This window comes from Callithrix jacchus, chromosome 17, assembly GCF_049354715.1.
Source record: "Callithrix jacchus isolate 240 chromosome 17, calJac240_pri, whole genome shotgun sequence".
NCBI classification, from domain to species: Eukaryota; Metazoa; Chordata; class Mammalia; order Primates; family Cebidae; genus Callithrix; species Callithrix jacchus.
The window spans coordinates 1147675-1174252 of NC_133518.1; the positions used below are offsets into that span (position 1 = coordinate 1147675).

The 26578-nt window shown below is 47.9% G+C and overlaps 1 long non-coding RNA gene and 3 other non-coding genes across 5 annotated transcripts; all 4 read left to right on the top strand.

Moving 5' to 3' along the window:
* The first annotated feature begins 5170 nt into the window (after positions 1 to 5170).
* LOC144579994 (uncharacterized) lies at positions 5171 to 26515 on the top strand. Of its 2 annotated transcripts, none has more exons than XR_013528801.1 (3): positions 5171 to 5510; positions 6267 to 6461; positions 22409 to 26515. It is a non-coding gene; the product is annotated as an uncharacterized LOC144579994 (long non-coding RNA). The 2 variants fall into 2 exon arrangements; XR_013528802.1 differs by having other exon boundaries at positions 5171 to 5408.
* On the top strand, positions 19824 to 19930 carry LOC118151303 (U6 spliceosomal RNA). Its single transcript, XR_004739470.1, has one exon. It is a non-coding gene; the product is annotated as a U6 spliceosomal RNA (small nuclear RNA).
* LOC144580062 (U6 spliceosomal RNA) lies at positions 21135 to 21242 on the top strand. Its single transcript, XR_013528939.1, has one exon. It is a non-coding gene; the product is annotated as a U6 spliceosomal RNA (small nuclear RNA).
* Positions 21956 to 22062, top strand: LOC144580060 (U6 spliceosomal RNA). Its single transcript, XR_013528937.1, has one exon. It is a non-coding gene; the product is annotated as a U6 spliceosomal RNA (small nuclear RNA).
* Positions 26516 to 26578: the final 63 nt, after the last annotated feature.

Consider the following 26578-nt stretch of genomic DNA (forward strand, 5'->3'; position numbering starts at 1 on the left):
CCGAAACCCATGCCCCTCCGGGAGCATGTTTCAAATGTGGAAAGGAAGGACACTGGTCCCAAGCCTGTCCACAACCACGGCCACCAACTAAGCCTTGCCCTATCTGTCGGCTCCCGGGACACTGGAAGTCAGACTGCCCCAGCTTCCCCAGGGTGCCGGTTCCTCAAAACAGACACACTGGCGTTACGCAGCCGGCGGTCAACCTCAGTAGGGAGGAGCCTGCTTGCCAGGAACCGACCTCTGAGGGAGCTCCATTCCCCAGTCTATTAGGCTGCTAGACGACTAGTGGGGCCCTGGCTTTCCGACTCCGGTTACCCTCGCCGAGCCTAGGGTCACAAGACATGGGGGCTACCTACTCCGCTCTTCCTTCCTATTCTGGCCGTCTCACCCCTTCCCAGGTCTCGGTCATGGGAATCGATGGGACCCCGAGTATCCCCTACCAAACCCCACCACTCATGTGCTCATATAACTCCACTCCATTTACCCACTGTTTTTAGTAATCCCCACCTGCCCAGTTCCCCTTCTGGGGCGAGACATCCTTTCAAAGCTGAAGGCCGTCATAACCTTCCCCACCACCAGCCCACACAGCCTCTTTCTCCTAGCCCTCAATACTCTGCCTCAGAACTCCAGGCCCTCCAGTCTACCCCCAGGGTACGGTTCAAGGATGACTGGGCCTTCAAGCATATCCTCCTCATCCTCCCCGAAAAGCAAAAGTACCAGATAATCCAAGACATCCACAATTCACTCCACATTGGGCCTAAAGCCTTATACCGGTTCCTCAACCCACTTTTTCACCCTCACCATCTCCTCAGTACCATACAGGAAGTCCAGTCCTCATGTACTGTCTGCGTGAAAACTAATTCCCAGGGTTCCTGTCATCCTCGGCGCCAGCTTCATCAGCTACGTGGGTTCCTACCTGGCCAAGACTGGCAAATTGATTTCACCCATATGCCAAAGCACAAACAGTACCGGTATCTGCTAACCATTGTTGACACTTTTTCAGGCTGGATTGAAGCTTACCCCACAGCCTCTGAGTCTGCCGGGACAGTAGCCACTCATCTCATTCAAGACATCATCCCACGCTTTAGACTCCCAGCCACCATACAGTCAGACAACGGCCCAGCCTTTATCTCCAAAGTCACTAATGCTGTTTCTACCTCTCTAGGAATTCAGTAGAAGCTACACGCTGCCTACCATCCTCAGTCCTCTGGTAAGGTGGAACGGGCCAATGACCTAATAAAGGAGCATCTGACCAAGCTCATGCTTGAGCTCTGCCAATCCTGGGTAACCTTACTTCCTATCGCCTTCACCAGGGTAAGAGCAAGCCCCCAGGGCCCATCACAGCTTAGCCCGTTCGAGCTGCTGTATGGTCGCCCCTTCCTACTTTCAACTCCCCCACCTCCAGAGACCACTCCTCTAGACAGCTACCTCCCCTACTTTACTCTCCTTCGCAGCCTTCTCAGAGAACACACCAACGCTTCTCTTCCCCAACCCACCCAGCCATCTGAAAATACACAGAAAGTCTCCCCCGGGGACTCAGTTCTTATCAGGTCCCTCTCCCCAAAGCCCCTCGCCCCCAAGTGGGAAGGACTATACACAGTCCTCCTTACCACTCCATCAGCTATAAGAGTTGCTAAAATCCCATCTTGGGTCCACCTGTCTCGGGTAAAAAAGGCCCCTCATGGACCCTCCCTATGCTGGAAGGCTGTTCCTACTGGCCCTTTATCTGTCAAACTTACCAGGGCCTAGCAGCCACACTCCCTACAGATGGAGATTCTTCCTAACTGAAAACTATACCAAAACCACCTTCATCTGTAATACCCCCCCATACAGCCGCAACCATCTTCTTGAAACTTCCGACTGCCCCGCAGCCAGATGCCAAAGTGCCATATATATGAACTTCACCAAATTCCGCAACGTCCATACTAATATACCTCTCATGTGCTTCAACCATGACCAACCATCAGGAGCATGCAATAATACTCCTTGGCGCTCCTGCATGGGATGTACTTGGATGAACTGTCGACTACATATAGCCGTCAAGTCCACAGTACCTGCCTGATCTCAGCTCAAAATCATCCCAGACATAGATGGAGAAGGAAACACCATTATCGGTTCTACACGGTATTCCCTTCTCATACCTGACCCCTGGGACAACCGGTGGAAAAGCCCCCAGAAAGCTGCCATGTATGACCACATAGATACCAAATATCCCTCTTCCCACCTGTACATCTGGCGGGCATACGTACGTACAGTCCACCAAGTCCACTCTGATATTAGCCTACAAGAAAAATCTCTGAATGACCAATTGCAACCACATTTGCCTCCGTTTTCCTGGTTAACTTTTCTCCAAGAAGGAATCAAGTTAGCTAACCTCTCAGGACTAACTGACCTAACCTCATGCCTCATGTGTGCCTTCTTAGGACAGACTCCCTTCGTTGCAGTCCCTTACCCCATCCCTCTCAACCTTTCAGCCTCAACTTCTTCCTTCTCCCCCGTCAGGGAAGTTGATCTCTACACTCCAGCTGATTTTGAACAGCTACCTGTGTGCTATTCCCTAGGCCGAAACTTCCCTAGCTGTAACAGAACTATACTGGTAACCACTAATATAACAGCCCCACGAGGAACGGTTTTTTTTGGTGTAACAGGACCTTAACAAAAACTCTCTACATCGGTCTTTCCTCATCTCTTTTATGCCTCCCAGTAACCCTAGTCCCTCGACTCACTATATATTCCCCAGCCGAATTCCAGATGCTGCAAACTCCCCATCGCCGCACCTGACGAGCTGCCTTCCTACCCATTGCCGTTGGAGTCTCCCTTGCTGGTTCAGCACTTGCAGCAGGATTAGGGGGAGGGGCACTAGTCCTCTCTCACCTGGCCTTAGCCCGACTGACCTCACAATTCCAAGCAGCTATTGATGATTCTACTGAGTCTTTAGCATCAGTAGATTTTGAACTTCCAGGATTCATGGAACAAGATTCCTAACTGATTCACAAGAGAGTGAACGTTGTGAAACACGATTAAGTAACAAGCACTGTGGAAGAAACAACTGGCCATGGACAACAGTGAGTGTTCACACCGTCTTATCTGTGAAAGGCTTTGCTCAGAGCACGCTTTTTATTCACTTCATTCTATGGTGATGCATATTGCTACTCTGAGTCGGTGAGAGATTGAAGCTGTGGTCCACTGTGAAACCCTGAAGACTGGCCTTCTGTCTGAGGTAGCTCCTGCCTCTATCCGTACCTGTGCCACACACCAATGGAGACTCTTCTCTCTGGATAAATGGAAGTTCCCAATGATCCGACTATCATTCCTAGGGGCTCTGGTTGAATTGTTTTTGGAACCGTCTGGGAGGATGTCCTGCATTCCGAAACAATGGCCAAGGGAAATCACGAGAAAACGTTCGACTGCCTGTGCCTGTGTCCCCTGCACTTCGTCGCTTACCCTTCCATCAGGGATCCAACTTATTCCAGGATGACATTTGTTTTGGTTGTCGTTGGGTGTCACCTAGCGGCGGCCAATATTGAAAATTTAAGCAGCGCTCATGACCAGCCTGGCCAATATAATGAAAACCCGTGTCTACTAAAAATACAAAAATTAGCCAGGCGTGGGGGCAGGTGCCTGTAATCCCAGCTACTCAGGACGCTAAGGCAGGAGAATTGCTCGAACACTGGAGACAGAAGTTGCAGTGAGCCAACATGTTGCCATTTCCCTCCAGCCTGGGCAACAAAGCCTCTGTCTCAAAAAAATAAAGAATAAAAAATAGAGAAAGAGAAGAAAATTTAAGAAGCACAGAACAGAAAAAGCTCCGGTCGCCTGCACACAGCACACTCACTGCAACAGTGAACTTCTGTGCTTAAGCACTTCTCCTGCCTCAGCTTCCTGCGTTGCTGAGAATATAGGCATGTTCCACAATGCTCGGCAATTTTTTTAAGTAGTGCTAATCTCTCTCGTTGTGTTTCCCAGGTTAGTCTCAGACTCCTGGCCTCTAGCCATTCTTCCACCTTGGTCTGTAGAAGTGTTAGAATTACAGGCATGAGCCACTGTGCCCATTCCTATAATTTGATATTTTCAACAATACTTTTAGTGAAATCCATCACGAAGGCATTTAGCAAAGAAAGTTCACTATTATGATACAAAGTTTTATACATATTGTGTGCTCATGTGAGCGTTCCTCCGTGTCTGTTTTCTAAGAAATGGTATTCTTTTACCTAGGGGCATTTGTTGAAGAGCTCCCAGTGGGGAGTGTCTGGGAGGGTGCTCTTGGCCAGTAACATAATGAAAAGAAATCAGAAGACTGGCGACCCCATGTGCCTTCATATCCTTCCCCTTCATCGCTCACTCCTAAACCAGGGATCCCAATTCCTGGATGACATGTCATTCGCTTGTCATCTGGCGTCACCTACCGGTCACTTTTATTGAAAACGTAGGTGTTAAATTTGTAGGCAAAACTTCTGGCTGCCCGAAAACAATCAGGTAAAGCCGTGTTTTCTCTGGAGCCCCACCCACCCTGAACTCAGAGGCACTCCTTTCCTCCCTTCCCACGAGGCCTTGTTGTCTAGGAAACCTCCACACTGGCTGGGCTCCATTGTTCTATCGTTATTTATCTTTCTTTGTTTTGTTTCTTTTTCATTTTTTTTCTTTTCTTTTCTTTCTTTTTTTTTTTTGAGACTGGGTTTTGCTTTTGTTGCAAAAGGTTGGAGTGCAATGGTGCCGTCTGGGCTCACTATAACACCCACCTCCTGGGTTCAAGCGATTCTCCTACCTTGGCAAAGTAAATTTTCTAAAATAAGTGAGACCTGTCTCAGGTGTTCGAGGTTCACAATGATAAGTGCATTGTAGCTCCATACTTGGAGTTATCATGAACAAGAACGATCCTAAATCTCTACAGATGCAGCGAAGCCGGGTATTTGTAAACTAAATGAAACTAAATGGCACTTCCTGGAAGTAAATGAATGCATGTTGGGAAAAAACAATGAACCTCCCACCTTTTAAAAAAGCGATAACACTGAATTATTTGTCATTTCCAGAGTCAGCTTTTTCCTTGAGTCATCCCCACCCAGGTTGGAAACATTCCAGAGTGAGCTAAGGTGCCTCCAGCCTTTGCTCCTCCCCACTTTGTCCCCTGGGCCCTCCTCTCAACCTTTGCCCCAATCACATTTCAGATCCTGCAAAAGCAGATGGGAGCCCTGGAGAGAGTTCTCTTTTCTTTTTTCTCCAGTACAATGGCGTGACCTTGGCTCACTGCAACCTCCACCTCCTGGGTTCTAGGGATCTCTTACCTCAGCCTTCTGAGTAGCTGGGATTACTGGCCCTCACCATCGCGCCCGGCTTTTTTGTATTTTTAGTAAAGTGGGGTTTTGTCGTGTTTTCCAGGCTCGGATTACAGGCTTGAGCCACCGCGCCCGGTGAGTTATCTTTTTTTTTTGAAGGGCAAGGCAGACTGGAATAGATTCACCCCAGAGCAGTGCATATGCTTGGAAATCATCATGGTTAGACGTGTGAGACAGGTTAGTTTCACTGTATCTGTGCCCCATGTGTTGTTACCTATGTGTTGCCACAGTACACTAGAAACCGCAGATTCAGAGGTTTGGTGTATGTGCTTGGCTGAGTAGTAAATGGGGCAAAGCTACCCTCTGTGAGATTATTATTGATGCCTCTAAGTCAGAATTCCTCCTAGGCAGAACTATAGGGCAGCCGCAGAGCCTCAATTGGTCTCAGATAGAGGGTCTCTTTCATCTCCTCAGCGGGCCGGTCCACCACAGGCATCACTGGGACTGGGGTCCATTTCGGAGAGCCCTCCTCCTGGGAAATGAGGTGTGACCAGGAAGACGGTCATTCCATGGGCCATCACATAATGAGATTGTGGGAAGCCTGATGTTAAACTATTTTTGGATGCCCTGCTTCAGGGGTCAGCGTTTTCTTTTTTCATTTTTCTTTTTTGAGATGAGGTCTTATTCTCACTGAGTGCAGTGGCATGATCTCAGCTCACTACAACCACCACTTCCCGGGTTTAAGCAATTCTCCTGCCTCAGCCTCCTGAGTAGATGGGATTACACGCATGCACTACCATGCCTGGCTAATTTATTTATCTACTTTTCTTTTTATACGGAGTCTTCCTTTGTCACCCAGGCTGAAGTTCAGTAGGGCAAACTTAGTGCACTGTAACCTCCACCTCCCGGGTTCAAGTGATTCTCCTGCCACAGCCCACTAAGTAGCTGAGATTACAGGTGCTCACCACACCAGGCTAATTTTTGTATTGTTAGTTTCCCCATGTTTCCCAGGCTGTTTGGCTTTTGTGACTGCCGGTGATCCGTCTGCCTCGGCCTCGCAAAGTGCTGGTATTACAGGACTGAGTCACCACGATGGGCCCTGAGTCAGAATTTTCTATGGAGCAGAGCAGCTGCCTCACTGCAATCTACTGAAACTCAGCCTGAACCTGGAGATGTGGCATGATCAGTGTAAGTTAGCTGTGCTGCTCTGCCTTTCATTCTCCCTCCTTTTGCCCCGGAGACATCCCTGCAAACCTGTTTACATCCACTGTACCTGGAGCCCTGGAGCATGCAGTCTGTCTTTCTTGAAAAGAGCCCATCTGGGGCTATCGGGTCATTGGGAGGCTCCCATCCTCATTCTCCGGCTTTCCAAAGTGCCTTGTCGATGGTTGCTGAAGTAAAGATGGCATCTTTGCTTGGCTTTTGCCTCTTTGATTCTGCCTTATCCCTCCGCCACACTGGAAACTACTGCATGGGCTGAGAACAGATTCATCCAGTCTGGTAACAATGACTGAGGTGCACATATCAGATGGCATACTCTTACTAAAATCTGTAACTGACACCTCCGGAATCGTTGAAAATGGTGGGTGCAAGTTTTTCCTCCTTGTTACATAAAATGTGGTCACTGTTTTTTTATTTTGGTACTCTGTCGACCGTCGAAAGTTGGGGGGGGAACAGAGAAAGAACTCGGACTTTGGTAGGTTTCACGAGAGACATAGGAGACCCAGGAACGTAAGATGAGTGCTTTGCTGAATGTCCCGCTTGTTCTTCCGACTAGGCTCGTAAGAGTACAAACACGGCCGGTGCGTTGGGAGACCTCTATGTGGTCATGACTCTGCTCTTATACTTGGCGATAGTGGCGATGGCTCGGAAACGTGAGCTTTTTTGGTGCCGATTTGGCACGGTGACGACAGATTCCAAAGGGCCTGTGTCTGTTCCTGATGGTACCGTGTATCCGCTCTGGTGTTTAGAAAAAGGTGGAGCTTCCCCATACTGCACCGTTTCCTTGCATTTTTCTTTTGATGTTAATTTATTTACTTATGTGTTTGTTTATTTGAGATGAAGTCTCAGCTGGGGCTGTCAGCGTGGGCCTATAAAATGAATGAATGAATGAATGAATGAATGGACGAACGAGTCGGTTTTCGGAAATACTTACAGGCGAGGTGGGGTGCCTCAGATAACCGCAGGGTTTTGCTCTGAAATCCTCGAGGCCTCCGCTGTGAGTTGGAATGGTGGCCACCTCAAGAGGATGGTCCTGTTTATCTGCTCTGGTCTTTAGGAACGAGCGGAGCCTTCCCGTGCTCCGCCACCTCCTTGTATGTCTTCTACGACCGTCCATGCTTCCATGTACTTTTTTAGAGATGGGGTCTCCCTGTGTCGCCCAGGCCGATCGTAGGTCACTGTGACCTTGAACTGACTGGTGGGCTTAGAGAGATCCTCCCCTGCCTCAGCCTCCTGAGGAGCTGGGCCTACCGGCCCGGGCGGGTGCCAGGACGCAGCACGACACAAAATGGCCGGCTGATGATCTATCTATCTTCCTTCTTTTTAATTGTTTTCTTCTGCGACAGAGGTCCCGCTCACTCGCTCGCTCTGTCGCCCGGGCTGGAGTGCAATTGGTCCCGGACCCAGCAGGAGGGTCGGGTCGGGTCGGGTCGGGCTGCTTATTCTTGCGGCCTGATGATGAGCTGAAGACGAATTGGGAAAGGAGGGAGTTTTCATTTCTGTGACTGCTTACGGGGAAACGGAAGGCCTGGAAAATATCGCCAGACCGACTCAAAACCACAGAGAGGAGGTCAGAGCCTGTGTACCTTCCGAGCTCTCTGTGTACGTGTCACGGTGCGTGGTCACCTAAAGAGGGAAGCGAATCCCCCCCACCACCCCCCCGCCCCCGGAGTCTCGCTCTGTCGCCCAGGCTGAAGTGCGGTCGGTGGTGAGATCTTGGCTCACTGCGACCTCCACCTCCCGAGTTCCAGCGATTCTCCTGCCCCTGCCCGGCCTTTCGAGGGCCTGGAGGCGGGGGTTTCGCCATGTTGACGGGGATGGTTTGGAACTCCTGACCCCGGGTGACCCGCCCGCCTCTGCCTCTGACTACCGGCGTGCTGGGGTGAGGGGCGTGGGCCGCCGGGCCTCGGCCTGCTTTTTCTTTTGTTACTAGAGAAGAAAATGGCGTGGGCCCTCTCGCTATCACGGTATACACTCTGCTATTCTGTGGGATACGCCGTGCGTGTGAGTGCGTGCGTGGGTACGTCCGTGCATGCGTGCGTGCGTGCGTACGTACGTACCTACGCACGTACGTAGGTGCGTGTGTTTCTGCGCGTATTGCCGAGTCACGGTGCTTCCTTCCCCCTCAGGGTCTCCGCTCCATTAGTTGTGGGGGAAATGCCTGGGAGGGTGCTGGGCTGACACTTGCATATGTTGTCATCGGGCGTCACCTAGCGGTCACCGGTTCTCCGAAGTCTAGGCGGCGTGACGGGACGCTCTGGCCGCCCGCCCACCGTCAGGAGAGATTGTGGCTTCTCTCTGCCACCCGCCCCCCACCTCCCCCCACTTAGAGGCCCGCCCTCCCTTAGTCCATTCGTCCCCCACCCCCACCCCCACCCCCGACTCCCTCGTTGCCCAGACGCCCCCTGGAGACCCTGGCCGGGCCCGATTGTTCTTCTCTTTGATCCGTTGTTTCCCTTTCTTTCTTGGTGTCTTTCTTAACCCATATGGACCCTTCTGCCTGGGTTTTGTGGATGACAGCTCCACTTTAGGCCTTGTCGTTAGTGGGGACTTTCCCGATTCTCCCCAGATGTAGTGAAAGCAGGTAGATGTCCAGAGTGTGCTCGTAAATGTCGTTTCCCAGAAATCATCGAATGAGTGTGGAGGAAGAAACATGCGGTGCCCCCCTTTCAAGGCAGCGATGCCAGCAATCATGAATTAGGTGTCATTGCTGGAGTCGGCTTGTTTCCTGAGTTGCCCTCCGTGCCCACCCCCACCCCAGTCTTGAATACATTTTAGAATAACCTACTGTGCCTCCGTCTTTTCTCCTTCCTCTTTCTGTCCCCTCCTGCTCCCCTTGGTTTCTCTCCTTCCACTCAGGCACATTCCCCTCCCCCCTCTTTCTCTCTCTCCCCCCTCCCCCCCACTTACCACCCCTCCTTCCTTCCCTAGGTAAACTCACTCAACCACCCTGGCCCGGGCCCTCATAGTCTTTTTTTTTTTTTTTGAGACAGAGTCTCACTCTGTCACTGAGGCTGGAGTGCAATGGCGAGATCTCGGCTCACCGCAACCTCCGCCTCCCGGGTTCAAGCGATTCTCCTGCCTCAGCCTCCTGAGTGTCCGGGATTACAGGCGCCTGCCACCGCGCCCAGCTAATTTTTGTACCTTTAGTAGAGACAGGGTTTCAACATTTTTGCCAGGCTGGTCTAGAACTCCTGACCCTGAGATCCACACAACTTGGCCTCCCAAAGTGCTGGGATGACAGGCATGAGCCACCTTGCCCGGCCTCTCTCTTTCTTTCTTTTTCTCTCTCTCTTTCTCACTCTTTCTTTTTTTCTTTCTGTCTTTCTTTCTCTTTTGCTCTTTCATTCTCTCTGTCTCTCTGTCTTTCTTTCTAGACGGAGCCTTGTTCTGTTGCCAGGCCAAATTACGTTGAGTACAGAGTTTTATTTTCTCTATTTTCTGTCGTTTTGTTCCTTCCTTTTCTTTTTTTTTCTTTTTACCCGGATACAGGTGGGCTAACACCAAAAAGAACATTAGCCTCTTCTTTCTTTCTTCTCGTATCTTTTTCTTTCCTTCCTTCCTCCCTTCCTTCCTTCTTTCCTTTTTTCTTTCTTTCTTTGTCTTTTATACTATCTTTTTTCCTCTCTTTCGCCCTTCTTTCCTTCATCTCTTTCCTCATTTCTTCTCTTTTTCATCTTTCTTCATTTTCCACCTCTCTTGCATCATATATTTTCTCCAGGTTTTAAAAATTCTGTCTCTCTGTTTTCTCCATCTCCTTCCTCCACCTTCCCTGCTTTCTTTCTTCCCTCCCTCCTTCCTCCATGTGTCTTTTTTCTATCCCCTCCCTCCCTCCATTCCCCTACCTTGTGGATTGTGAAAGTGTCCTCATTCTGTGTCTCTCTGTCACCTGAATGACTCGCGACCGAGTCCTGTGTGTTCTTTCTCCCTCCGAGATGCCTGTCTAAACACCCACACATCATTGGCTTGTCTTTTGAGCCTGTCTCAGTCTACGCAGAGACACGTTTGGAGGACGGTTTCTGTGGAGTTGGGGTGGAGGGCTGCATTTTCGGCCGTGGGAAGACTTTCGGTTTTGCCGTCCGCCAGCTGCCTTGCCATCCGGATCTATCTTTGTGACAGGTTTGGAAATGGTTGTCACCGATTGTTGGTCTCCAACTGGCAGCCACTTTTATATAGTTCTCTTGGCTTCTGGACCTTCGTTGGCAGCTGCCGAGGGAGGGGACCATTCCCGCTGTGAGCTAGGCAGTGCTCCAGAAAGCCTGCGGTCATCAGGAGTGCTGTCCCTCTGGCACCAGAGCTCTGGCGAGTCACTTGAGAGTCAGAGCTTGGGTGTGCAGGCTATTACAGGGGCAGGCTTTTGCTGAGTTTCCAGGCCTGAGAGCTGTGTGAGGGCTGCCCAGGCTGTTCGACCAGCATGCAGTAGCTCCCGAGGCTCCACCCGCGACCCGCGGCGACCCTCTGGGCATGGCGCTAGTAACCGGGGATCCCTTCCCCGGCGCTATCACGGGCCTGTGTGGGCCCTGGCCACCTAAGGCACCCACCAAATTTCTTTTCCAAGTCCCCACGGGGAGTCAGTGGCTATCCTGCTCCATCCTCTCAGGGTTCTGCGCCCGGCAGTGGTCCCTCTGCTGTGACACTTTTCTTCCAAGTCCGCGTTCGTAGTCAGAGAGTGGTCCCTGAGTACCTTGAGCCTCTTGTGTTCCCCTCGCGTGTTAGGGGACGGACGAAAGAGTCTTGCTCTGGAGGCACGGGCTGGTCCCTGCATGGCACCAGTGGCCCGGAGGGCATCCCTGGCACCACGGATGCTCCAGTGTGTCTTGGGGTTGACCAGACACCCCTGGATGCTTCGTGTCTGGCTGCGATGGTGGACTTTTTGGGGACGGATGTCTGGGTCGCACATTTCTGAGTCAGTGATGTGGCAAGTGACTCAAACCCCTGCCCCCTGGGTGGGGTATATCTTTCACTCTGAGTTGGCATTTTGGGCCACCGGGTTATTGCTGACACACTGTCCTCTGGCGACCTGTCGCTGGAGAAGTTGGGCGTCTAAATGCCTGGGGGGGGTCTCTGGTCTACTGGTAACCTGGGTAACCCACCCTGCTCTCGCTTGAGCCGCCAGTTGGGGCCCGTGTGCCTAGCCTCCTGTGCGTCTGCCTGAGTGTTCTGACTCCCTGGGGGCACCCTGGGCTGGGGTCTTCTCTGACCCAACTAGGTGTGGCAGGGAAAGGTCGAGGCTGGCGGGCTCCCCACTGCTTGTGTGTGCGCTCCCTGCTGCGGGCACCCAGGGCAGTGGTGACAACCCCACCCTGTTGGCTCTGTGCCATGTGTGTCAGGCGTTCTCCTCTCCCCTGGGGTTGTTCACCGTCTCTTCCGCAGAGTGGGGCTGGCCAACTGCAGGCTGGTCAGCTCGGTGGTTTTGGTGAGGCTGACCCCCATTGCTCTGCTCTGGGTCTTTTTTCGATCGATGTGGTGATGTCATGCTCTCCTGGGCCGCAAACGATTCATGGTGGGCCAGTGACGGATATTCACAGGGGATGGTACTGTTCTTGTCCTGCCTGTGGGGGCCCCTTGCTTCTTCTCTCCCCTCCTTTGGGGATTGTGTCAGGAGGTGTCGGGGTACGGGATCTGGCCCGACTTCGCTGTGCTATCCCACCCTCTACCTGGTGAAGGCAGCGGAGTTCTCTGATGCAGAAGGCATCCCTCGCTGTCGCTTCCTGTGATTGTTGCCCTGCATCAGTGGCCCCTCTCCACGGCGATGGAGGCTTACCTGCTGGCGTGTCATGTTGCCCTTGTTGGGGTTGTGCGAGTGTTGGCTCCTCTTGGGCTTTTGAGGTTCTCCAGGAGCGCTCTGGGTTGTCCCTCAGGTGTCCCAGGTGGAGCGGTGTTGTCCCCGCAACCGGGGCCTGCTCCTTTGGTTGCTGCATCGGGGTCTGCCTGTGGGTCCTAAGGAAAAGCTCAGCTTATCAGGGGGTGTCATGGAGGTGGTTGAGAGGGGTGCACCCCTCCCACGTGTGGTCAAATTTGCCTCGGGTTTTCCCCCTCTCACCGTAGACTGCACCTCTCCCTTCACCAGGTGTCCCTGAGTGCTTTCGTGGGCGGCCCAATAAGGGGAGACTGATGGGTAGGGGAGTGTGACCCGCACTCGGTGAAAAAGTCTTTTCTAGCAATCCGAGAGGTGTGCCTTGGGATACCAAACTCCCCCTTGCCTGCTGCTTCTGTTGTGGTAGCGCTACCATAGTGATTGGATTCATTTATGTGAAGCAGAGTTCCCTCTTGGTGACTGGGAGTAGAAGGGTGTGCTGGTCCCTGTGCTCAGGACCGAGCGCTGCTCATCTCCTATTGTGGCCCGCACCGTTCCCCTCTGGGTGGGGGGAGGGTCCCAACAGGCCTGGCCCTGCGTCCTAGCTGTTAGGGAGGTCGTCGCTTGAACGCTGGGTGCACGTGGTGCTCCATCTGGCTCGTGACCCACTTCCACTGCGAGCCGGCCCTCTGCTTCCTCCCGTGCCTAGCCGTGGCCAGTGCCAATGACTGTGATGTGTGCAGGGCAACAGGTCGGGCCGCCTGGGCCCAGGGAAATGTCCCCATTGTGGGGTGTGTCAGTCACCCAAAGTGAGACCGAGTCAGGGATAGATAAGATTCTGGGCATGTTGCCCTGGTGTAGGGTTTGTGGCTGGAGTCTCTTCGGGGCCCCCAGTGGTGGGCTCAGGGTCCCATGAGGAAGCTCTGCAGTGTTGCCAAGGGCCGGCCGGCATTCCCGGCAAAAGAACGTGGGACCGCCATTGTGTCTTTGGCAGTGGGATGCTGCGGTCGTATTTTCTAGGTGACCCAGCTGTGCCAGAGATTTCTGCCTGAGCTCTTGGCTGAGATGCGTGCCCCTGCCCTGGTGAGCACTGGCCTTGCATGTGTGCTCCTTCCCCGCTGCCACCTGCAGATCCTTCCCATGTGAAATGCTCTTTGGCCATGCTGGCGAGGCCCAGTATCGAACCCAAGCAGGCTCAGCCTTGTGGGGTGTCAACCCCAGCAACCATAAACTAATGTCCGCATACCAGTAGTGTGTGCCTTGGCTTCGTGACCGGTGGTGGTCGGCCCCGTGCGGGTCTGGTTGATGTCAGAGTGGTCAGGTATGCCTGGCCTGTGTGCAAAAAGACGGTTCTCAAGCGATGGCTGCAGCAGCAGTAGCAATAGGTGGAGCCCTGAGATCCGAAGAGGTGTGAAAGGGTCGCTGAACAACCCAGGAGACAGGTGTTGCACTCCAGCCTAAGTGACGAGAGGGAGACTGACTGTACGTCATAATGAAAGGCGTGGCAGGGGGTGGAGTCACCCGACTCCTCGTTTTCTTACAATTGTACACGCTGCTGTGTTGGACTACTTTTCGTTTTCTGTTTCTCCTTTTTTCAGTGAGGTGGGTTTTCACCGGGCTGCCCAGGCTCACCTCGAACTCGTGACTTCAGGTGACCCACCCACCTCGGCCTCCCAAAGGGCTGGGATAGCTGGCATGAGTCACAGCACCCAGCTCAGTTACTTGGACACCTTTTCTGACCATAAAGTCGGCGGGCCAGGCACAAAGGCTTTTGGGAACCTGTCCTCCAGGCGTTTCAAAGACCAAGGCGGGCGGATCACGTGAGGATGAGGGTTCGAGACCGGCCCGACCATCATGGTGAAATCCCGTCTTTAAAATGTATACGAAGCTTGGGTTGGGCTTGGCGGCAGCTAACGCCTGTGATCTTAGCACTTTGGAATGCCGAGGTGGTCCGATCGTGAGGACACAAGTCCGAGACTGGCCTCAAACAAGATGGCTCAGCCCATGCCCTATAAATAAATGTAAAAAAAAAAAAAAAACGAAAATTAAAACGCTGAGCCGGAAATGGCATGTGCTCGCTTCAGCAGAACCTACACTAAAATTGGGACTCCATGCAGAAGGCCGCCATGGCGACGGCCCTACGATGATACTCAAATATGTGCAGCGGTTTGTACATTTTCCTTTTTTTCTTGCCATTGTGGCCGTTCTGGAGAAATAACATAGAGGGAGATTTTAGGTACAAAAACGAAAGAAAAATAGAAACTTAGCTGGACGTGGTATTGTGAACACCTGCAATCCCAGCTACTGGGGAGGCGTTATCAGGACAATAGCTTTAACCCAGGAGGGAGGTGTTACAAGAAGCCAAGATCGCAGGGTTGCACTCCAGCCAGGGTACAAGAGGGAGACTGTGACTGTACGTCATAAAGAAAGGCGGGGTGGGCGGTGGAGTCACCTGACCCCTTGTTTAGTTACAATTGTACACGCTGCTGTGTCAGACTACATTTCTTTTTCTTTTTCTCCTGTTTTAAGTGAGGTGGGTTTACACCAGGCTGCCCAGGCTCACCACGAACGCGTGACCTCAGGTGACCCGCCCGCCTCGGCCTCCCAAAGGGCTGGGATTGCTGGCATGAGTCACAGCACCCGGCCCAGTTCTTCAGATTTCTTTTCTAACCATAAAGTCCGCAGGCCGGGCACAAAGGCTTTCGGGAGCCCGTCCTCCAGGCACTTCGAAGACCAAGGCGGGTGGATCACACGAGGTTGCAGGTTCAAGACCGGTCCGACCGTCATGGGGAAGCCCCGTCTGTAAAAGGAAAACAAAGCTTGGGTCGGACTCGGCGGAGGCTCACTCCTATGATTCCAGCACTTTGGAATGCCGAGGTGGGTCGATCGTGAGGTCACAGGTTCGAGACTGGCCTCGAACGACACAGCGCAGCCCTCTCTATATAAAATAACGTTTAAAAAAAAACGAACGAAAATTAAAAAGCTTAGCTGGGCATGGCATGCGCTTGCTTTGGCAGCACCTACACTAAAATCGAAATGCCATGCAGAAGGCCGCCGTGGCCGCGGCCCAACGATGACACGGAAAGGTGCAGTGCTCTGTATATTTTCTTTGTTTGCCATGGTGGCAATTCTGTAGAAATAACATAAAGGGAGATTTGAGGTACAAAAACGAAAAAAAGAATAGAAAGTTTGCTGGACGTGGTGGTGTGGACACCTGCAACTCCAGCTACTGGGGAGGCCTTATCAGGACAATAGCTTGAACTTAGGAGGTTGGTGTTGCACTCCAGCCTGGGTGACAAAAGGGAGACTTACGGTACGTCATAAAGAAAGGTGGGGCGGGGGACGGAGTCACCTGACACCTCCTTTTCTTACAATTGTACACGCTGCTGTGTCGGACTATTCGTTTTTTTTTTCCTTTTGTTTAAGTGAGGTGAATTTTCACCAGGCTGCCCAGGCTAAACTCGAACTCGTGACCTCAGGTGGCCCGCCCGCCTCGGCCTCCCAAAGGGCTGGGATTGCTGGCGTGAGTAAAAGCTCCCGGCCGAGTCCCTCGGATTCATTTTCTGACCATAAAGTCGGTGGGCTGGGCACGGAGACTCATGGAAGCCTGTCCTCCAGTCACTTCGAAGACCAAGGTGGGTGGATCACGCGAGGTTGCGGGTTCGAGCCCGGCCTGACCATCATGGTGAAACTGTGTCTTTAAAATGAAAACAAAGCTTGGATCGGGCTTTGCAGCAGCTCACGCCTGTAATCCCAGCACTTTGGAATGCCGAGGCGGACCTATCATTAGGTCACAGGTTCGAGACTTGCCTCGAATGACAGCGCAGCCCACTCCCTATAAAAAAAATGTAAAAAAAAAAAAAAAACAGAACGAAAATTAAAAAGCTCAGTTGGGCATGGCGTGCATTCACTTCGGCAGCACCTACAATAAATTGGGACGCCATGCAGAAGGCCGCCGTGGCCGCAGCCTAACGCTGACACAAAAAGGTGTGCAGCGGTCCGTACATTTTCTTTTTTTTCCTTCTTGCCGTTGTGGACATTCTGTAGAAATAACACAGGGAGATTTGAGGTACAAAAAAGAAAGGGAAATAGAAAGTTAGCTGGACGTGGTGGTGTGGACACCTGCAACCCCAGCTACTTGGGTGGCGTTATCAGGACAATAGCTTGAAACCAGGAAGGAGGTGTTGCAGGAAGCCAAGATCGCACTGTTGCACTCCAGCCTGGGTGACAAGAGGAAAACTGTACGTCATAAAGGAAGGCGGGGCAAGGGGTGAGTCACCCGACACCTCGTTTTGTTACAATTTTACATGTTGCTGTGTCAGACTACTTTTCCTTTTCTTTTTCTCCTTTTTTAAGTGAGGTGGGTTTTCACTGCCCAGGCTGACCTCGAACTCGTGACCTCAGGTGCCCCTCCCGCCTCGGCCTCCCAAAGGGCTGGGATTGCTGGCGTGAGTCACAGCGCCTGGCCCAGTCTCTCGGATTTATTCTTTGACAATTAAGTCGGCGGGCCAAGCACAGAGGCTCACAGGAGCCTGTCATGAGGTGCTTCGAAGACCAAGGTGGGCGAATCATGCGAGGTTGTGTGTTCGAGACCGGCCTGACCAACATGATTAAACCCCGTCTTTAAAACAAAAACAAAACTTTGGTTGGGCTCGGCAGCTCATGCCTGTACTTCAGCACTTTAGTATGCTGAGGCGGGCCTATCATTAGGTCACAGGTTCGAGACTGGCCCGGAACGACACAGTGCAACCCACTCCCTATTAAACATTAAAACAGAAAAAAATTAAAAAGCTGAGCCGGGTATGGCATGTGCTCACTTCGTCAGCACCTACACCAAAATTGGGATGCTACACAGAATGCCGTCGTGGCCACAGCCCAACGATGACACGCAAAGGTGTGCAGCGGTCTGTATTTTTTTTTTTTTTTTTTTTTTTTGCCATTGCGGCTGTTTTATAAAAATAAAATACAGGTAGATTTGAGGTATAAAAAAAAATAGAAAGCTGGGCATGGTGGTGTGGACACCTGCAACACCAACTACTTGGGTGGCAATATCAGGAAAATAGCTTCAACCCAGGAGGGAGGTGTTGCAATAAGCCAAGATCGCACTGTTGCACTCCAGCCTGGGTGACAAGAGGGAAACTGTACGTCATAAAGGAAGACGGGGCAAGGGGTGGAGTCACTCGACACCTCGTTTTGTTGCAATTGTACACACAGATGTGTCAAACTACTTTGTTTTCTTTTTCTTTTTTTTAAGTGAGGTGGGTTATCACTGGGCTACCCAGGCTGACCTCGAACTTGTGACCTCAGCTGACCCGCCCACCTCGGCCTCCCAAAGTGCTGGGATTGCTGGCGTTTGTCACAGCACCCCGCCCAGTCTCTCCGATTCCTTTTTTTACAATAATGTCGGCGGGCCAGGCATGGTGGCTCACAAGAGCCTGTCATTCTGGCGCTTCGAAGACCAGGGCAGGCAGAACACGCAAGGTTGCAGGTTCGAGACCAGCCCGATCGACATGGTGAAACCCTGTCTTTAAAACAAAAACAAAACTTGGGTTGGGCTCAGCAGCTCAAGCCTGTAATCCCAGCACTTTGAAATTCCAAGGGAGGCTGATCGTGAGGTCACAGGTTCAAGACTGGCCTCAAACGACACAGCACAACCTGCTTTCTATAAAAAAAAAAACAAAAAAATTAAAACCTAAGCTGGGCATGCATGTGCTTGTTTCGGCAGCACCTACACTGAAATTGGGACTCTACATAGAAGGCCACCGTGGCCACAGCCCAACGATGACATGCAAAGGTGTGCAAGTGGTTCGTATTTTTTGTTGTTGTTGCCATTGTGGCTGTTTTGTAGAAATAAAATACAGGTAGATTTGAGGTGCAAAAAAAAAAAGAAAAATTGAAATTTAGCTGGACGTGGTGGTGTGGACATCTGCAACCCCAGCTACTTGGGAGGCATTATCAGGACAATAGTTTGAACCCAGGAGGGAGTTGTTGCAATAAGCCAAGATCGTACTGTTGCATTCCAGCCTGGATGACAAAAGGGAAACTGTAGGTCATAAAGAAAGGCGGGGCGGGGCTTGGAGTCACCCGACACCTCGTTTTGTTACAATTGTACACATTGATGTTTCGGACTATAAGTTTTCTTTTTCTCCTTTGTTAAGAGTGGTGGGTTTTCACCAGGCTGCCCAGGCTGACCTCGAACTCGTGTCCTCAGGTGACACATCAACCTCGGCCTCCCAAAGTGCTGGGATTGCTGGCGTCAGTCTCAGTGCCTGGCCCAGTCTCTTATTTTTTCTCTTGACAATAAAGTCGGCAGGCCAGGCACAGAGGCCCACAGGAACCTATCATCCAGGTGCTTCGAAAACCAAGGGGGGTGGATAACGCAAGGTTGCCAGTTCGACACAGGCCCTACTGAAATGGTGAATCCTCCTCTTTAAAAAAATAAAATAAAATTTGGGTTGGGCTCAGCGGCTCACGCCTGTAATTCCAGCACTTTAAAATGCCGAGGCGGGCCGATCGTGAGGTCACAGGGTGGAGACTGGCCTCGAACGACACAGCGCAACCCGCTCCCTATGAAAAAAAACAACATTAAAACAGAAAAAAATAAAAAAGCTGAGTTGGGCATGGCATGTGCTCGCTTCAGCAGCACCTACACAAAAATTGGGATGCTACACAGAAGGAAGCCATGGCTGTAGCCCAACGATGACAGCAAAGGTGTGCAGTGGTGCGTAATTTTTTTTTGCCGTTGTGGCTTGTTTGTAGAAATAAAATACAGGTAGATTTGAGGTACAAAAAAAAGAAGAATATAGAAAGTTAGCTGGACATGGTGGTGAGGACACCTGCAACCCCAGCTACTTGGGAGTAATCATCAGGAAAATAGTTTGAACTCGGGGGGAGGTGTTGCAATAAGCCAAGATCGCACTGTTGCACTCCAGCCTGGGTGACAAGAGGGAAACTATACGTCATAAAGAAAGGCGGGGCAGGGGGTGGAGTCACTCGACCCCTCGTATTGTTACAATCATACACACTGATGTTTTGGACTACTTTAAGTTTTCTTTTTCTCCTTTTTTAAGAGTGGCGGGTTTTCACCGGGCTGCCCAGGCTGACCTCGAACTCGTGACCTCAAGTGACCCGCCCATCTTGGCCTCCCAATGTCTGGGACTGCTAGCGTGAGTCACAGTGCCTGGCACAGTTTCTCAGATTTCTTTTTTTGACAATAAAGTTGGCAGACCGGGCACGGTGGCTCAAGGGAGACAGTCATCCAGGCGCTTCGAAGACCAAGCTGGGCGGATCATGCGAGGTTGCGGGTTCGAGACCAGCCCGACTGACATGGTGAAACCCCGTCTTTAAAATAAAAATAAACTTGGGTTGGGCTCAGCGGCTCACGCCTGCAATCCCAGCACTTTGGAATGCCAAGGCGGGCCGATTGTAAGGTCACAGGTTCGAGACTGGCCTCGAATGACACAGCGCAACCCGCTCCCTATAAAAAAACATAAAAACAGAAAAAAATAAAAAACCTGAGCCTGGCATGGCATGTGCTCACTTTGGCAGCACCCACACTAAAATTGGGACGCTACGCAGAAGGTCACCATGGCCGCAGCACAAGGATGACACATGAAGGAGTGAAGCGTTCTGTATTTTTTTTTTTTTTTTTGCCATTGTGTCTGTTTTGTAGAAATCAAATACAGATAGATTTGAGGTGCAAAAAAAACGAAGTTAGCTGGACGTGGTGCTGCGGACACTTGCAACCCCAGCTACTTGGGAGGCATTGGCAGGACAATTCCTTGAATGCAGGAGGCAGGTGTTGCAATAAGCCAAGATCACACTGTGTCACTCCAGCCGGTGACCAGAGGGGAACAGTACATCTTAAAGAAAGTTGGGGCGGGGGGTGGAGTCACCTGACACCTCCTGTTGTTTTGACTGTGCACACTAATCTGTCTGATTTCTTTTTCTTTTTCTCCTTTTTCAAGTGAGGTTGGTTTTTACCGAAATGCCCAGGCTGACCTCGAACTCTTGACCTCAGGTGACCCATCCACCTTGGCCTCCCAAAGTGCTGGGATTCATTGCATGAGTCACAGTGCCTTACTGTATCAAATACAGATAGATTGGAGGTACAAAGAAAAAACAGAAAGTTAGGTGGATGTGGTGGTGTGGACACTTGCACCCCCAACTACTTGGGAGGCTGCCCCAGGACAATCACTTAAACCCAGGAGGCAGGCATTGCAATAAGCCAACATCACACCATTGTACTCCAGCCTGGGTGACAAAAGGGAAACAATACATCATAAAGAAAGGCGAGGAGTGTGGTGGAGTCACATGGTACCTCGTTTTGTTACAATTGTACACACTGATGAGTCTCATTTTTTTTTCTTTTTCTCCTTTATTAAGTGGGGTGGGTTTTCATTGGGATGTCCAGGCTGACCTCGAACTTGTGACCTCAGGTGAGCCACCCACTTCGGCCTCCCAAAGTGCTAAAATTGCTGGAGTGAGTCACACCGTCCGGCCCAATCTCTCGGATTTTTTTTTAACAGTAAAATCGGCCAGCCAGGCATGGTGGCTCATGGGAGCCTGTCATCAAGGCACTACGAAGACCAAGGTGGGCAGATTATGCCAGGTTGCAGGTTCTAGACTGGCCCGACCAACATGGTGAAACCCCATCTTAAAAAAGAAAAGAAAACTTGGGTTGGGCTCGGTGGCTCACGTCTGTAATTTCAGCACTTTGGAAGGCCAAGATGAGCCAATCCTGGGGTCCCAGGTTCGAGACAGGCCTAGAATGACACAGTGCAACTTGCTTCGTATAAAAAACAGTAAAACAAAAAATAAGAAAGCTGAGCCGGGCATGGCATGTGCTCACTTCGGCAGCACCTACACTGAAATTTGGATGCTACAAAGAATGCCAGCGTGGCCACAGCCCAAGGATGACACGCAAAATGTGCAGCGTTCTGTAATTTTTTTTTTTTTTGCTGTTGTGGCTGTTTTGTAGAAATCAAATATAAATAGATTAGAGGTACAAAAAAAAAAACCTGCCCGGCAGTCAGGTGTTGCAATAAGCCAAGATCGCAGCATTGCGCTCCAGCCTGGGTGACAAGAGGGAAACAGTATGGCATAAAGAAAGGCAGGGGGTTGAGTCATCCAGCACCTCGTTTTTTTTTTTTACAATTGTACACACTGATGTGTCAGATTTCTTTTTTTTTCTTTTTTTAAATGAGGTGGATTTTCACTGGGATTCGCAGGCTGATCTCGAACTTGTGACATAAGGTGACCCGCTCACCTGGGCTTCCCAAAGTGCTAGGATTGCTGGAGTGAGTCACAGCGCTCAGCCCAGTCTCTCTGACTTCTTTTTTAACAATAAAGTCAGCCGGCTGGCCACGGTGGCTCACGTGAGCCTGTCATCCAGGAGCTGCGAAGACCAAGGCGGGCAGATCACACGAGGTTGTGGGTTCGAGACTGTCCCAACCAATGTGGTGAAACCCTGTCTTTAAAACAAAAACAAAACTTGGGTTGAGCTCGGTGGCTCATGCTTGTAATTTCAGCTCTTTGGAGGGCCAAGATGGGCCAATCCTAAGGTCACAGTTTCGAGACTGGCCTCGAACGACACAGAGCAATTTGCTCCTTACAAAAAACATAAAAATAGAAAAAAATTAAAAAACTGAGCTGGGCATGGCATGTGCTCACTTCGGTAGCACCTACCCTAAAATTGGGATGCTACACAGAAGGCCGGCATGGCCGCAGCGGAAGGATGACATGCAAAGGTGTGCAGTGTTCTGTAATTTTTTTTTTTGCCATTGTGGCTGTTTTCTAGAAATGAAATACAGATAGATTGGATATACAAATAAAAACACAGAAAGTTAACTGGACCTGGTGGTGTGGACACTTGCAATTCCAGCTACTAGAGAGGCTGTGGCAGGACAATCGCTTGTACCCAGGAGGCAGGTGCTACAATAAGCCAAGATAGCACCATTGCACTCCAGCCTAGGTGACAAGATGGAAAGAGTACATCATAAAGAAAGGCGGGGAGAGGGGTGGATTTCTCTGGCACCTTGTTTTTTTTTTTAGAATTGTACATACTGCTCTGTCTGATTTCTTTTCTTTTTCTTTTTTCTTTTTTTAAATGAGACAGGTATTCACCAGGATGCGCAGGCTGATCTCGAACTTGTGACATCAGGTGACCCGCCCACTTTGGCCTCCCAAAGTGCTTGGATTGCTGGCAAGAGTCACAGCACCCAGCACAGTCTCTTGAGACGTATAGTAAAAACAAAATTTCCCAGAATCAAAACTCATAAAATATACGGTGAAAATGCTTTTTGATATGTGGATTCAGCTCACAAAATTGAACATGTGGTTTGACTTGGAATTTTGAAAACACATTCTTTGTAGAATTCAGAAGGGATTTCAGAGCCCATTGAGTCCTATAGCTAAAAACAAAATATACCAGAATGAAAAATAAGAAATGTTCAGTGAAAATGCTTTTTGATGTGTGGATTCAGCTCACAGAACTGAACATGTGCTTTGACTTGAAATTTTGGAAACACTTCATTTATAAAATCCAGCAGAAAGAATTTCAGAGCTCATTCAGTCATATAGTTAAAAACAAAATATCCCAAAATGAAAACTAAAATTGTATGGTTAAAATGCTTTCTGATGTGCGGATTCAGCTCACAGAATTCAAAATGTGGTTTGACTTTGAATTTTGGATACAGGTGCTTTGTAAAATTCAGGAGAAAGAATTTCAGAGCCCATTGAATCTTATAGTTAAGAACAAAATATCCCCTAATGAAAAATAAAAAAATGTACGGTCAAAATGTTTTTGATGTGTGGAATCAGCTCACAGAATTTAACATGTGGTTTGACTTGGAATTTTGGAAACACTTTCTTGTAAAATTCAGGAGAAAGAATTTCAGAGCCCATTGAGTCCTATAGTTAAAAACAAAATGTCCCAGAATGAAAACTAAAAAAATGTATGTTAAAAATGCCTTTTGATGTGCGGATGCACCTCACAGAATTGAACATGTGGTTTGACTTGTAATTTTGGAAACAGTTCCTTTGTAAATTTCAGGAGAAAGAATTTTAGAGCCCATTGAGTCCTATAGTTATATACAAAATATTCCAGAATGAAAAATTTTAAAACTGTACCGTGAAAATGCTTTTTGATGTGCAGATTGAGCTCACAGAATTTTAAATGTGGTTTGACTTGGAATTTTGGAAACACTTTCTTTGAAAAATTCAGGAGAAAGAATTTCAGAGCCCAATGAGTCCTATCTTTAAAAACAAAATATCCCAGAATGAAAACCAAAAAAAAAAAAAAAAAAAAGCACAGTGAAAATGCTTTTTGATGTGTAGATTCAGCTCACAGAATGGAAAATGTGGTTTGACTTGGAATTTTGGAAACACTTTCTTTGAGAAATTCAGCAGAAAGAATTGTAGAGCACATTGAATCCTATAGTTACAAACAAAATATCCCAGAATGAAAACTAAAAAAATCTATGGTGAAAATGGTTTTTGATGTGTGGATTCAGCTCATAGAATTGAAAATGTGGTTCGACTTGGAATTTTGGAAACACCTTCTTTGAAAAATTCAGGAGAAAGAATTTCAGAGCACTTTGATTCCTATACGTGAAAAAAAAAAAAAAAAAAATCCCAGAATGAAAGCTAAAACACTGTATGGTGAAAATGCTTTTTGATGTGCGGATTCAGCTCACAGAATTTAACATGTGGTTTGACATGGAATTTTGGGAACACTTTTCTGGTAAAATTCAAAAGAAAGAATTTCAGAGCACATTGAAACCTATAGTTAAACAAAATATCACAGAATAAAAACTAAAAAAAAGTACTGTCAAAATGCTTTTTGATGTGCAAATTCAGCTCACAGAATTTTACATGTGGTTTGAGTTGTAATTTTGAAAACACGTTCTTTGTAAATTCAGGAGAAAGAAATTCAGACCCCATTGAGTCCTGTAGTTAAAAACAAAATATCCCAGAATGAAAAATAAAAAATTTACGGTGAAAATGCTTTTTGATGTATGGATTCAGCTCACAAAATTGAACATGTGGTTTGAATTGAAATTTTGGAAACACTTTCTTATAAATTTCAGGAGAAAGAATTTCAGAGCCTATTGAGTCGTATCTTTAAAAGCAAAATGTCCCAGAACTAAAAAAAAAATAAATACCATAAAAATACTTCTTGATGTGTGGATTCAGCTCACAGAATTGAAAATGTGGTTTGACTTAAAATTTTGGAATCACTTTCCTTGTGAAATACAAGAGAAAGAATTTCAGAGAGCATTGAGTCCTATAGTTAGACACCAAATATCCCAGAAAGAAAACGAAAAAAAACGGTATGGTGAAAATGGCTTTTAATGTGTGTATTCACCTCACAGAATTGAACATGTGGTTTGACCGGGAATTATGGAAACACGTTCTTTGTATAATTCAGGAGAAATAATTCCTGAGCCCATTGAGTCCTATAGTGAAAAAAAAAATCCCAGTATGAAACCTAAAAAAAGTAAGAAAAAAATGCTTTTTGATGTGTGGATTCAGCTCACAGAATTGAACGTGTGGTTTGACTTGGAATATTGAAAAGACATTCTTTGTAAAATTTAGGAGAAAGAGTTTCAGAGCCCATTGAGTCCAATAGTTAAAAACAAAATATCCCAGAAAGAAAACGAAAAACATGTATAGTGAAAATGCTTTTTGATGTGTGGATTCAGCTCACAGAATTGAACATGTGGATTGAACTGGAATTTTTGAAACACTTTTTATGTAAAATTCAGGAGAAGGACTTTCAGAGCCCATTGAGTGCTATCATTAAAAAGAAAATATCCCAGAATGTAAACTAAAAAATGTACGGTGAATATACTTCTTCATGTGTGGATTCAGTTCACAGAATTGAACATGTGGTTTGACTTGAAATTTTGGAAACACTTTCTTTGTAAAATTCAGGAGAAAGAATTTTAGAGCCCATTGAGTCCCACAGTTAAGAACAAAATATCCCAGAATGAAAACTAAAAAAATGTACGGTCAAAATGTTCTTGATGTGCAAATTTATCTCACAGAATTGAACATGTGGTTTGACTTGGAATTTTGGAAATACTTTCTTGTAAAAATCAGGAGAAACAATTTCAGAGCCCATTGAGTCATATAATTAAAACAAAATATCGCAGAATGAAAACTAAAAAACTGTACAATGAAAATTTTTGTTGATGCGTGGATTCATCTCACAGAATTGAACATGTAATTTGACTTCACATTTTGAAAACACTTTAGTTGTAAAATGCAGGGAAAAGAATTTCAGAGCCCATTGAGTCCTATATTTAAAAGAATATAAACCAAAATGAAAATTAGAAAAATGTACGGTGAATGTTCTTGTTGATGTGTAGATTCAGCTCACAGAATTTAAAAATGTGGTTTGACGTGAAATTTTGAAAAGACCTTTTTTGTAAAATTTAGAAGAAATAATTTCAGAGGCAAATGAGTCCTATAGTTAAAATAAAATATCCCAGAATGAAAACTAAAGAACTGTACGGTGAAAATTTTTGTTGATCTGTGAATTCAGCTCCCAGAATTGAACATGTCGTTTGACTTGAAATTTTGTAAACACATTCTTTGTAAAATTCAGGAGAAAGAATTTCAGAGCCCATTGAGTTTTATAGTTAAAACAAAATAACCCAGAATTAAAATTTAAAAAATGTACGGTGAAAATACTTGCTGATATGTGGATTCAGCTCACAGAATTGAACATGTGGTTTGACTTGAAATTTTGAAAACAGTTTTATTGTATAATTTATGAACAAAGTATTTCAGAGCCCATTGATTCCTATAGCTAGAACAAAATATTTCAGAATGAATACTAAAAAAATGTACGGTGAAAATACTTGTTGATGTGTAGATTCAGCACACAGAATTGAACATGTGGTTTGACTTATAATTTTGAATACACTTTCTTTGTAAAATTTAGGAGAAAGTATTTCAGATCTCATTGAGTCCTAAAGTTTAAACAAAATATCCCAGAATAAAAACTAAAAAACAGTTTGGTGAAAATTCTTGTTGATATGTGGATTCAGCTCACAAAATTGAAAATGTGGTTTTACTTGAAATTTTGAAAACACTTTTTTTTGTAAAATCCAGGAGAAAGTATTTCAGAGCCCCTTAAGTTCTACAGTTAAAACAAAATATTCCAAAATCAAAACTAAAATAATGTACAGTGAAAATTTCTGTTGATGTGTGCATTCAGCTCTCAAAATTGACCATGTGGTTGTACTCGAAATTTTGAAAACACTTTTTTTGTAAAATT